This window comes from Nyctibius grandis, chromosome 5 (assembly GCF_013368605.1).
Source record: "Nyctibius grandis isolate bNycGra1 chromosome 5, bNycGra1.pri, whole genome shotgun sequence".
Taxonomy (NCBI): Eukaryota; Metazoa; Chordata; class Aves; order Nyctibiiformes; family Nyctibiidae; genus Nyctibius; species Nyctibius grandis.
The window spans coordinates 46699463-46713380 of record NC_090662.1 but is presented as its reverse complement, the minus strand read 5'-3'; the positions used below and the strand labels follow the sequence as shown (position 1 = coordinate 46713380).

At 38.6% G+C, this 13918-nt stretch overlaps 1 protein-coding gene across 1 annotated transcript in view; it reads right to left on the bottom strand.

Moving 5' to 3' along the window:
- Window positions 1-9113, bottom strand: part of SYT1 (synaptotagmin 1) — a 289650-nt gene extending 280537 nt beyond the window's left edge. The window contains exon 1 of the mRNA XM_068401570.1: window positions 9049-9113. The gene's annotated coding sequence lies outside the window, so the exon portion shown is untranslated. The remainder of the gene's footprint in view (window positions 1-9048) is intronic.
- Between the last annotated feature and the right edge of the window lie 4805 nt (window positions 9114-13918).

Sequence of the window (13918 nt, the reverse complement as noted above, 5' to 3'; positions counted from 1 at the left end):
AACCTTACTTACAAAAGCCAATATACCAGATGTCCTTGATTGTCCCACCTGCTGGCTGTGCTGACACTTGCCATAACTGATCCTCCCGTCCATCCTCTCTTATATATGCATACATAAAAAAGACACTGGGCAGTGGGCATGACATGTCCTCTCTTGGACACTGCCCGGAGTATATGAGGAGTGACAGTTGTTTGTTTCAGCTCTTTTTATTTTAGTTTTAGCTGCACAGCCTCATGTGCCTTGGTCAGGAGGTTCCCTGTTGACGATAACATAATAACCGACTTGGAAGTCACCACACAAGCAGGACCTGGTCTGGGAACTGAAATGCGAACAGCCTTAGCTACTCTCTATGAGCTTTCTCTGCTTAGGGAAATACATAATCCCTGATCAGTGGGTATACATCTTCCTCACCTCTGCTCCAGTCATCAGGGATATGGTTTTCACATAGCTGTACCCACCTTGCTTTTTCTTTCATACAAGCTTTTAAACAATCATATGATGAGCGCAGAAAATCCTGGTTTCTATCTCTGCTTCTCCTGAGAAGCAGGTCACACCGTGCAGACTCTTCTGTGGCACACAGCATAGCTTAAACTTGTTTACTGCTTCTATCAAAGCCTATTGACAGCCTATCAGAAAGCCAAAAATACTTCTGGTTTTCCCACAATATAAAGCAGATTGCCATTGTTCTTCTCATCAAATCAGATATCCTGCCAATGAAAAATACAGGTTTCTCCATGCAGTCTTCAGTCAGCACTGAATCTGGCTGCTCAGACCAAGCATTACAAAGTCAAAGCCCTGTAACAGGATCATTGTGCACATATAGCAGTGTACGATCAAGAAATATATGTTAAAAAAAAATATCGTGTCTTGCAAACAAATATTGTACAAATAAAACACTGTATATACTGGAACATAAAAACCATCAAAATTTCCTATTTTTCTATGATACATTTACATCTTACCCACAATACTCCCAATATGTACATTTGAGTACACCAGGATGTACTTACTGTCCATTTCATTATCCACAAGTACAGATCAAAGTCATGTATATGAACATGTTCTACATATAAATATCCAGTATTTTCAATCATTTAAATTGGAAACTACAAAGCAAGAGTTGTGTCTACAGTTGCTTGTATTTACACCCCTAGCTCTTTTACAGATGAAATCGTGTTCTACATGTTTGCTATTCTACGCTTTTTTCCAGTTGACTACTCTTATCTGTAAACAACAGATTATTAAGACTATTTTCCCTCTTTGCATTGACTTCCTATCCCCATTGTATCCCTCAGAGTTTGGGGAATGGACCCAAGCCTCCCATACCTTGAAAAATCCAATTATGGTAGCTATGAAGAGAGATAACTATGGCAATTAGTAATTAAGAATTTGTTCAGAAAACTATCTGGAAAAGGTAACAAAGAAACTCACGAGTAAACAACAAAGATCTGTCTTGGTTCATTCCTTGTTTGGACGATTTATTTGGTTTTGTGGGCACATTTCCAATGCTAAAGCTGCTTTTATGTTCTCTGTTTCTTGAGATATCTAAACAGCTAAGTCTGATGCAAAGACCCGATGGATGTCTGCCTAACTAATGCATGTAGCTATTACTTTGTATTTTCCCTCTTTATTACATTTTCAGAATCAAAGGGAGATAAGCATTACCACAAGCCACTGTTATCAATATCAAGGAGACATACACACAAAAGAAGTTTGAACAAAATGAAATTATACATGTCAGTAGTAGGCAAGCTGCTGTTGGAATGTGTCAGATAATTAAATTTTAGAGAGAACCACAAATTTTGGATCTCTCATAGTGATGCGATCTGTCAGATACAGATAAAAATTCGTATTTTAAAAATATACAAGGTTTCATATCACATCTTTTTTTAATGTGCGAACAAAATAAACCAGTTGTTTGTGCCAACAGTTCCAACCAGTTTGTCATGCTGTGAAGAACAATGTATCACTCTGGTTGGGCCACCATCTTTCTGACACTGAGAGACAGAAGTTATAAATAATAAAGCATGAATGGGTATTCACCCAGTTTACCAAAAAAATAGTAGGAGAACAGCAGAGGCTGAATTTATCTCAGGACAGTGTCCTAACCAATAGTCCAAAGAACAGGAAGTCCCAAAAGCAGAGGTGGGCACCAGAAGAGATACTGCAGATCTGCTGGACTCAAGCTGGAGACCTGGCTGTCCACCTCCAGCCTGGCAGCGGAGAGCCTGCCAGCACCGGGGCTCGCCTGTCCTCTGGCACCCTTTTCTCTCTTTTCCACGTTTTACACATCTGGGACAGACAAATACTGGATTCAAAGTGATAGGGAAGGCAGAAACTTTTGAATATTTCAGAAGAAGGAAAATAATTCCTATTTTTTTCTTTTCAATGCCATACATGAAAGCTTATAGGCAAAATCATGTCACACCATGATCTGCGCAATGAACTTGCTGCGTTGCATGGCAGACGGGCTCTAGACTGTAGTGTGGCAAAAAAACCCCCTACCAGTTTGCATTTCTAGCGCAAATTTTCAGCCATACTTAGTAATGGATAAATACAAGAACATAACATAGAAAATCACTTTGTATCCTAACATAAGCACAGCCCTGCCAAAAATAAAAACCTTAAAATACATGATGGGATTTATACTGTTTGTACTTACCCGTGCAATCAGTACTGTTATACTACCGGAAAATAGGTGTCTCTTGACATCAGGTTAGGAAAAAACCCCTTAGCTTCTCAAGACTATCCTGAGAAAATGACCTTTGCTTTCACTGGCTGCTTAAACTGAGAGAAAGTCTGGTGTACGGGGTGCAGGTGCCCAGGTGCTGGCAGCGGGGGCTGCAGGGGCCTCTGTGAGGAGAGGCCGGGGCTGCCCCAGGCCGGACACAGATGGTTCCATCTGGCTCCAACCGACCCCCCGCAGGGCATGGCTCAGCCCCGCAGCCACAGTGGCAGCGCCTCTTGGAAAACATATGTAAGAAAAGGCAAAACACTGCCCGGCAGCAAGGAGTGACGGAAAAAAGTGTGAGAAACAGCCCTCTAAGCGCCAAGGTGGGAGAAGAAGGAGGGGGAGGAGGTGGTCCAGGGGCTGGAGCAGAGGTTCCCCAGCAGCCCATGGAGAAGACCATGGTGAAGCAGGTTGTCCCCCGCAGCCCATGGAAGACCCCACGCCGCTGCAGGTGGATATGCCCTGAAGGAGCTGCAGCCCATGGAGAGACCACGTTGGAGCAGCTCTTGAAGGACTGCAGCCCATGGAGGACCCTATGCTGGAGAAGGGGGAAAGTGTGAGGAGGAAGAAGCAGCAGAGACAAAGTGTTATGAACTGGCCATGACCCTCCTTCCCCACCCCCTCCACTGGTCAGCTGGGGGAGGCAGAAGAGTTGGGAACGAAGAAGTAAAGTTGAGCCTCGGAACAAGGGAAAGAAGGTGTTCTAGTTTTTGTCTTTGTTTCTCACCGCCCAAATCTATTTTAATTGGCAATAAATTAATCTTCCCCAAGTCGAGTCTGTTTTGCCTGTGACCGTAATTAGTAAGCAACCTCTCTGTCTTTATCTTGGACCCACAGCTTTTCCATCTTATGTCCTCCCCCATCCTGCTGAGAAGGCTGGGTGGGGGCCTAGCAGCCAGCCAAGGTCAACCCACCATACTTGGGGATCAAATCTGGGAACTGATTTTTACTAATTTGGGTAGTTCAATTATAGGAAAGTGACTGAAGTTCGTTCTTCATTACAATGCTATGCATGCTTGCTATTACTGAGGTGAGCAGTATTTGGTACATAGAAAGTAAGTGGTGGTGTCAGCAAACACTGCCCGCCCCTGGCCCCCTTCTGTGAAGGCTCAAAGTTCTGGAGAGGTTTCAGAACCTGCTTAGAGGCTTTGCTGCTGCCAAAAGAGAAAAGACCCTGCCCTACTTCCTCAATGCACGTCACTGCACTATTCCTTGTGTGACAGCAATAAAGCTGATCTAGCTGAAAACTCCTGCTAACTTTTAGTGCTGGAACAAAAAGGGTGCGCAAGATCACCACGTCCAGCAAAAATGTGGTTTTATGCTGTCATGAAACTATACCCTTGGACTGTTTCAGGCTCATGATTCCAATGTACCTCATAAAATAACTATCCTTATTAGACTTGGATCACAGCTCTTCCCCTACCTTTACAATGAGGTTTCTTGAAATGTTCATCCTGATTCATTCAGATGTAAAGACAGTCAGAAATATCCTGTTGGGATTTTTTTGAGCCAAAATTTTTTTCTGTATCACTTGACCAAACCTGTGATAGGACCAGAGGACTTTCTGAACCAAACTAAATTTATGGTCTACCTAATCTTGTATCCTCTTTCTGACAAATGGCAGCACCGATTATTTAAAAAAATGTGCATGGTCTCCTGCAGTAGTTATCTGGAACATAATTCATTCCATGAAAGATTATCATACCCACTTATCCATTTATTTTACTCTACATATGTTTTTTTCTTCCCCCTAAAATCTTGCAAGAATTTATTGTTACAATTCTCATTACCATATAAATTCGAAACTGTTTTGAATTTTGCCAGCTGCTTAGCTTCATCCTGTACTAATCTGGTGGGCCTTTTATCCAGCCTGTTAAAAAACACAATACTCTCCCCAGGTATGGTGTGTGCTTGTAGGTGCATAATTTCCCCATGAGTGTAGTTTTTTCCCAAGCGTATTCAGTTTCTTTTTTGCCTTCCAAAAAGGAAAGACAAGGCATGTGTGTGTCCCCCTACATAAAGATATGCAGGAGAATGAGCATCTATTTTCTGACCATCACTGATGCTGAGACTGACTGGGAGAAACAGTAAGGATTCCAAGTACCACCTCTGTCTCAGTGAGACAACTGTTTGATTGTCCTCATTTTGTTTAACAGCTTATGTGTTGCTGCTGGTTTAGACTGTAGCACAATAAATGCAGCGCTGTGGGAAGAAAGAAGCCTTTTTTGCACCAGCAATTTTATTCTCTTTCTTATAGGGAGAGTAAGACCTGCACTTAACTATATTACTTTGTAAAATTTTATTTTCCCCCCAAAAGCCTTTGGTATGTCTGATTCATCCTCAGTCGCCAAAACCCAGAACTCCCATTGCAGCCCATGTTGCCGGTATAAGATAGTTGAAGTTACTTTCAGCTAAGGAGGTCATATACAGTTTAATAAATTTCAACAAATTAATACAGTAATTTTTGCATTTATTGTTCTCCCTGTTTTTAATGAGTGCATGCACCACAGATCTAAGTAAAATTTAATTTTCACTGTTGCTTAATGGTTTACCTTTAAGATGGAAATGGTTAAAGGAGGCAAGATGCATCCATCTACAGCCTAGGGATTTTCATTTATCAGTGGAATGTTGGCTCCCAAAAGAGGAAAGACATGAAGTGTTCATTCAGAAAAAAAAAGAGGTCAAAAAATACAGGAAAAAGAAAAAGAAGTACTGCAAATATTTCTATTTTCAGAGACAGGTTTACAGTCTATCAGCCTTTGCTCTGAGACAAGTCTGCAAACTGTGGCGACATTGTTCACCTATAATTTCGGTGATCATTGCAACAATGCTTTAGCCCTTGATTCTTGAACAGTCCCATGATAATATGTGAACATCTTTCCAGTAGATGGGACTTTGCTGACCAGAAAATACAGAAACATACTAAAAGTATTTAAAAGAAAAAAAAACCTGGAACAAGTTGGGAAAGCATAATTTTTCTCAACCAATTTACAGAACACATAGGTAACAACCTCTACCTTGTGGGGCGATATTTAATATCAGTTTATTAGATATTTTCTTTTACTGAAGTATGCTGAGTATAAGTCCTAAAATTAATCACCAGTTTTCTCCACCAGCCAAACTCACTGACTGAAGTGGAACTTTATTTGTAGTCCTACATGCTCCATCATGGTTAATGGAGTTTTACAAGCATGAGAATGAAATGAGGATTCCAGGATTTCTTCTTGTTTTCATAAATGGGCTAGAAACAAAATATTGCTAAGGCAAGAAAAGGAGAAAGAACTTGTGAGAGTTTTGCTATAAACTGGCATAGTTTGTGGAATTAAACGGAGTCAGACCACTGAGATTAGTTGGTCTGAAGCCTCCTAATTCTGGACCGGTACTATTTACAGCCTTCCTCTGCGCTCTGTGGAGGTTCCCTCAGTGCTGACCTGAGCACCACTCTGCATTTCTGGAATGTCCAAAGCAACTACAGTGATAGAAATAGTTCCGGTAATAGGAGAGCTGCTTTCATCCTTGTTACTATCATGAAATACAAGCAAAAAGTAGCACCAAAATCCACATACCATAAATATTTCTAAATGGAAAGTAGTATTAAAGATAAATTGCGTCTATAACACTTAACATGTTTTTATCAATTTAATGGATTTTTTAAATAGGAAGCCTCCTCGCAACACGTAACCATCTGCAATTATTCTGTGTTTCAGTAAGCACTTACTAATACCCAAAAAGTCTCAGAAGATATCTCCTACTGACTCTGCTTATTACAGTATCCCCTTTGACCCAATTTGTAATGTATTATATAGACATCAACAACACTGACAGACCTACCAAACAAATTCTGTGACTTGGATGACAGTAAAGAAGCATTTCTAGTTCAGATTTGTGCATCAGATCCTCAGGTTTTGTTGCATCCGTAAGTTCCCGGTATAGATTCTTTTAAACTCTCCTGGATTCATTCTCATTCCATTTTGCTTTGATTTGCTTTTCCACTTCATATTTACCTACAGACAACTTTTATTCTATTTTCACATTCCTGTGGAACCTTATTTGTAGCTCATGGGTATATGTGGATAATCTCTTTAGTAGCAATCCACCTCAGGGCATGAGACAGTCAAATGCGCATGCAAGTTCTCAAAGCTATTGTTCAAATGGAAATTCAACTTTCAGATCCCAAAACATTTGCCTTCATTTAAATTAGTTTGAATTATAACATTGGTGATTTACTCCCAAGACACATTCGTAGGCAGTATTTCATATTCTCAGAAGAAACTGTCTGTAACCGAGACACACATGATAGTGAACAGAGACGGAAATTAATTTGATCACTATCATGAACACACTACTACTACAATCAAAATTCATTTGCAAGTTTTAGTGGAACAGGAACAGATGCAGGGGAATTAGAAAACAAAATATTTTTTCAATCTCGCTCTCTCTCCTCGTTTTTCCTGTTTCAGCACAGAGCTGTACTGTGTTTATTACTGAAAATAAAAGGTAAGCTTTGGGCAGAATGACAAGCCACTACTAAAGTCACACATTGAGAGTTAGTCTCCACAACAATCTACTCTACAACAGAAGAGAATAATATTATTTTTCCATGTGAGTTATTTTCTTGGGGACACTTTACTTTGAGGACATATTGCTTTGCATTTTCAGGTGGCTTTTCACTTGTTTTGTGAACTTTCATTGAAAAGAGCCCTGACATTTCATTGTCTTCATATGTTGTTGCTTTTCATTTGACCTGCGAATGATCTCCACTTCCACAAGCTCCTGTAATATATCTGCACAAACAGAAAAAGCATAAAAAACTCTACCAAATGAAGCCTTGAAGCCCTTGCAAGTATAAACAATTAATTGGTATATGGGAACCATGACATGCAAACAGAAGTCCTGCAAATATCTTCAGACTATATAGAAACTCTTTTCTTTTATTAAAAGGAGTGGGTTTAGCATAATGTTTCACTGAAATTGCATCAAGCCTGGCAATTTTAAGGAATCTTAACAGAACAAGATTGTTTCTCTTACTCTCCTCATCCCTGGAGAAAACATCAAAGCGACTGGGTGAAGACACCCTATCTAGGCTATAGCAAGCAACGCTACTTAGATTTAACATATTCAGAAAAATATCCATGCAATCTCCTAAAAACAGCTTCTTTGATTAATTTCAAATAGCTATCAAGTCAAGAAGTACTGAAAGAAAGCTAAAATGGGTAGTAATAAGTTTTCACTGTTGATTGTTGAAACAAATATTTAAGATGAAGCAGTAACAGTAGCAGTATAAGAAATTATTTTTCAACAGTTTTATCACCAAAACACAATAACAGTGAAATGACCTTAGAATATCCCTAAAAAATACATGTTCCTTTTCCCCTTACAACAACAGTTAAACGGAGATGTAAATTAGAGGAACGAAGAGGACTTTTATTTACTAATATCTATGAGCACTGTGCATTTTTACTAATTATCTTTCAAAAAAGAGTAATAGTCTCTTACCAATGTAATTACTTTACAGGAAATGAAGGCTTTCTTAATAAATATATTTATATGTGGACATTACTTCTTTCTGTTAATACAATCGTAACATAGATTTCATTTCTGGCTCCTAAAATCAGAGAAGTCAAAATACAGGATCTAGAATGCAAGACATACTATAATCACAGCTACTAATTTCAATGTGCTGTCTATACCACTGGTACAGGAGCTTACAAAATGACTACAGAAGCGATGTCACTGCCTGGTGCAGACTGAGGTGTACAAGCATTAACTCAAATGGAACTCGTTAGGTAAAAAGGCACGGTAGACATATCTACAACACGAAAAATCACAGTAACGTAATATATGCAGCTTCTGTTGCTTAAGATATTAACATGCAAAAATATAAGGACACACATGACTGAATGCATACATCAAAGACAAACCTTACTCAGAAGTGATCTGTACAGTGGTGCACAATGGCAGATGCCACAGCATAATTTTTATGATGCAAGGCTGCTCAAGATCATCTATGGATAACGAACCATGACAGCTTGGGATTTGATAAAACGCAAGTTGATGGTGAGAGAAAGCAAGGAATACAACTACTATCTGAACAGTCAACAAATGTATATAAACCGGCTTTTTCCCATCTTTAATGTCAGTATGAAATATGATGTATTACCACAAAATGATATGCTCACTAATCTAATAGACTTTACATGAGAAAAAGCTATTTCTTTAAATTATTTACTACCTCCATTCCATTTCTCAGAAAGCACCATGCATTAAAGCATTTAACAGGGTATGGAAGGTAACAGAATCCATGTTTATTTAAATACCTTATATGACTGGCATCAACGTAGTTTTCTTTTCACAGGGAAATCTTGAATGAAGCCTCTGTCAGTCAGTTTCTAGTCTCTTCACAGCCCAGAAAAAATCCCGTTTCTTCTCTCCCTTTAAGAGAAAGACATTCCATGTAAACACTTGCCTGTACCTATGCAGCTGTATTTTCCACCTTTGCCTGCAAAAAACTGCTGCTTAAAAACTCCTTTAATCATACTTGGTTTATTCAGTGCCCTTCAGCTGCTGATTGGCAGAAGTTGATTATCAAGAGAGTTAATCAGATTGTTAAGATACATAGAAAAAAAAAAAACCATGAACAAGTTTTCTTCATCACGGGCTCATTTGGACTGTTTTCTTAGTGTGCTCCTATATTATATAATTTTGTAGATTTCATCAGTGAGCCAAGTATGGTGAATTGTAGTGATATCACACACGTCGTGTTTGCCTGCTGCTGTATCCCACGACACTCCTTAACCTAGCATGCTCAGTGAATTCTTTTGATACCAAAAAGACATGGATTTACACTTGCACATTTTTTACTTCTTCTATACACAACCAGACAAATTCAAAACAGTTTGCATTAAGGGGCAAAAATGACGTAAGTAAATACAGTCTTTAGACTTGAACAATTTTATAGAACTATTCAGATTATACTGTAGATTATTCATTTTTTTCCTCTTCTCAGCTCTTCTATTTTCCTTCTATAGAGTCTCCTATTCTGGTAAATTAAGAGAATTCATGTTGCTTTTTCCCCGCAGCTCTGACTAGAAGCTCCAGTGAAGACTGAATGCTTAGTGTGCTGGAAGTTATTTGAACAAGACTGTTAAGAGATCTTTAATATTTTTATAAATCAAATCCCCGAGACAGGCAAAGGATAGGAGTAAAGCTATATCAACACATTTGCTCTACAGATGGAAGCTGAGGTACACAGAATTAAACAATATGCTGAATGTCACACAAGGAGCCTGGTTTAAGGAACCTTCTCAGCCTTAAATGTCTCGAATCCTTGCCCAATACCTTAATCATACACCATAAAAGCTGCCCTCACTCCCCATATCTTACATGTAGCACTTCTGATTATTTTCCTTAGTATGAAATACCACCATGATTTCATTTTGCTGGTCTCGGTAATAGTTAAAACAGCAAAAATTCTTAGAAATAAAGATACTTTAAAAACAACAAAAGCATTACATAACTCAAAAGTTCATTAAAAATGTTTTGAATAGTTCAGAAGCTCTGATTTTTCACTACCTAAGTACTAGGAAATCAATATTGTTAACCACAACAGTAAAAATGATGGAATTTTCTGTAAATGTGGATATCTCTAATTTGCCTTCTAATTTTTTAGGGAATAAAGCCGGCATCACCAAGGTGCACTGCATTGAATTTACAGTCACGAAAGTCATGGGGCAACAAGAATTTACACCACCACACAATGTCCATTTTCCATTAGAAAATAAAAGAAAAGCTAAATCTCCAAATGACTCCAGGACCTAGGGTTTTAATGAAATAAATATCTGGAAAATCTGGTTAAAAATGTTCCGGCTTTCACAGTCAACAATTATTTTGTACCTTGTCGCTGTCTGGATAGAATATATTTATTTATTAAAATAACAAAGTAAAATTAAACTCATTAGATGCAATCCACAGCATTAATAAAAGAACATCGTTGCAATGTCAAGCACTCAAAGTTTAATTCAGCCTCTTTCTGAGACTTTGTGACAGTCTCTGAGTCACCTTTTTTTTTCACCTTTTTTTTTTTTGAGGCGGGGCCATGCTTATCCAGTGCCCAGGTTGGGTTTCTTTTAAGGAATTTAAAGGGTCCACACCTCCAATTCTGTGAATGCTGTATAATTTATATACCATATAGAGTACATTCTTAAAATAAAATTATGACTTTCATGGTGAAATTTTTTCAAGATAAAAAAATCCACTAATTTTTTACACCAATAATGGATCCTCATTTTTTCCCCTCTTTTTTTTTCTTTAGACCATGTAGTATATACTGTATGTTCCTATATACCCAAGCACAGTTCCCACTGAATTCCATTTTCCTGCCTTCCTGGCTCATTTCTCAAGCACTCCCAGTTCTCTCCAGCTAGGATTACCGGCTGATGCTAATGGTAGCATTTTGGCAGCTCCACATCTGCTGTCCGGGTATCTAATTCCTTATCAAACATGTCTTCCCTAGAGCTCCCTGCCAATTCTCACTCTTTTTGTCTGGTCAGTCACAGTTTCCCACTCCATCTCCAGTTTTTATGCCCCTTCCCATTCTCCAGGTTGACTGTTAATCCATTGCCTTTGCCCACCAAGCCTCAGTCACTCTCTCCTCAGCCCAATGCTGACTGTTTTTCTCCCATACCGCTACTCTTCTGCCCACTGGGGTCCCGGCAGTGCCCCAGCTCTCATTGCTGAGGCTGGTTCCTTCCCATCACACAGAGGAGCTATCAAGAGCCATCACAGGAAACTCTTTTTCTATCTTTTTCATCTTGCGACACAAGTATATTGAGTCACTCCACGGGATTTATCATAGTCAGCCTTAGGAGTTTAGAGAAGCCTGGGCGCACTCAGCAATGGCCGCAAACGGAGATTTTACATCTTCGGCGTTATAACAGATCTCTCTTTCCTCTGTGAATTCTGATGCTTTTTAAAAGGCTTATGACTTTGCTACTTCTAGTGGATATTCACAGGGATGGCCACAAGCACATTCTGTTCAGAATAGGCAACTTCGCTACTAGGCAGTAAAACTACATCCACAGAAAAGGAAACCTTCCAATATGACAGTTTTGTGTCAAGATCTCAATTGTGTTAAAAAATCCTAGTTAGAAGCAAATATTTCTAAGGATACAGCAGTCAGCCTTTGGGAGTCAGGAAACGATGGATAACTCAACCAATAAGGTAAGTTTTGGTATGTTAATAAAGGTAACAGTGAAACATGATCCATGTTTCAACAAGAATTTTCAGGTTTTCTTAGAGATTTAAAACTCCTTTTTACAAGTCCCTTGGGAAGCTGAATGAACCTCTCTCACTTATGGGATGAACAGTGCATAATACTCTGTATAATGAAATTAAGCATCCTGAAATAGATGTGAACATGACTAATGAGACCAAATGCAGCAGGAAAACCAAGCAGATGGCTTGAGCGTGCTGGAACAGAGTAGCAAGGAGAGATCTGAATGTTTCGGGTTTTTGCAGGATACATAGAGAAACACAAATACAATCTTTGCATTTCTGTATAATACTGCATCTGTCAGTGCTTTGATGGTCTATGGATCACAAGTGAGAGCTTGCCAGAATACTAACAGTCTCTGTGGAAAACCTTTATGTGTCTTCCACAGAGATGCAAAATGTAAACAAAATGGGAGGGGGAGTGGAGTTTCCTTTTGCATTTTGTGTCTTGCTTTCTTAATTGCATTAAAAAGATACTTAAGCTAGTGGTATATTTTTAATGAACTAGTCTTTCTCCACCAAAAGTCTGGTTCTCAGAGACTTGCCCGGTAGTATGAACATTTGAGGGAAAACACAGAAAGAGAGAGAGAAAGAAGGCAGCAGGTATTAAAAGATGATGGGAAGAGGCTTTCTTATCAAGAAAGGTCAACGACCAGCTTACGAAGGATGCTACCAGAAACACAAGAAGACAAAAATAAAATAATTTTGCTCTCATTGCTTTCTGGGAAAATAATCTGGCCATAGAAAAGATTAACTGTTCATTTCTATAATTTGAGCTAAAATAAGGGTTACCAGGCAGTTTCTCCTCGAGATGTATTTCTTGGCTGAAGGTATAATTCTGCTCTGCTTGCAACACACACTGACACTGGCTATTTACACCTGCAAACTTATGGGATTGCCTGCAGTTATATTATAAAGAACAAGCAGATTCAGAAAGAAAAAATATCAATCAGAGCAACTTTACAATGTCATCCTGTTGCCTTCTCTACCCCAAACGATTGGGATAAAATGCCTTTGGATGCTTATTTTCTGACAGCTGAGATTTTTTTTTGCACTAGAAAACTTTATTTGATCTTTTTGAAAGAAAGCAGAGACACTACCTGTGATCGCAATATAAGGACATCCTGCCAACAAAGTAATTTTAACCAATGTTCAGAAGAAAACTATTTAATTAATTTATCTGCACCTGTTGGTAAGTATATAGTCTGTTCCACTGTTGGATGCTAGTGCTAAAGCTGTAGCCCATCTACCACATCTTTGATTATTATATACTCCTATTATTTAGTGCTCACAGTGCAATTTAGTAGTGCAGAATATTTTTATTATCAACACAAACTGCAGAGGTTCAAGATTCAGACATTCTTTAATCCCTTCAGCTAATTTTCAAAATGTATCTCTACACTGTGTGCATTGGTTTCCCTTTTTTAAAGTTCACAATTTTTAGAATCATAGAAAGGTACTGAATACTTCCTTGGAGCATCACTATTCGGGGAAAAAAAAAAGAACCAAAACCCACAGAACTCAAAACCTTCTAATTCTGGAAGACAGTAATGATATTTCTTTTACTATTTTTTCACTAACTTCTGACTGTATTTTTATCTCCTGTACTAAACAAAACCCATTTCTTTCACTCTGAAGCATAGCTAAGTTATCTCCGCTCTGCAACAACCACAGGAGTCTCTAAAAATTTGGCATTTGTAGACAAGCAAGATCTTTTAGTCAGCCTTGACCTAAATTTATCAGGTGACATATGCAGAGATTTGAATGATCTCTTTGTTTTACTGCAAATGATTTTTAATTACACTGCAGCACAATTTTCAAGCTTCAACTCAAGAAATGTTGTAAACTGTTTGCTACATGATAAATTACTTTAAATGAGAACTGCAACACACAGATATCATTCCAGGCCATATTACT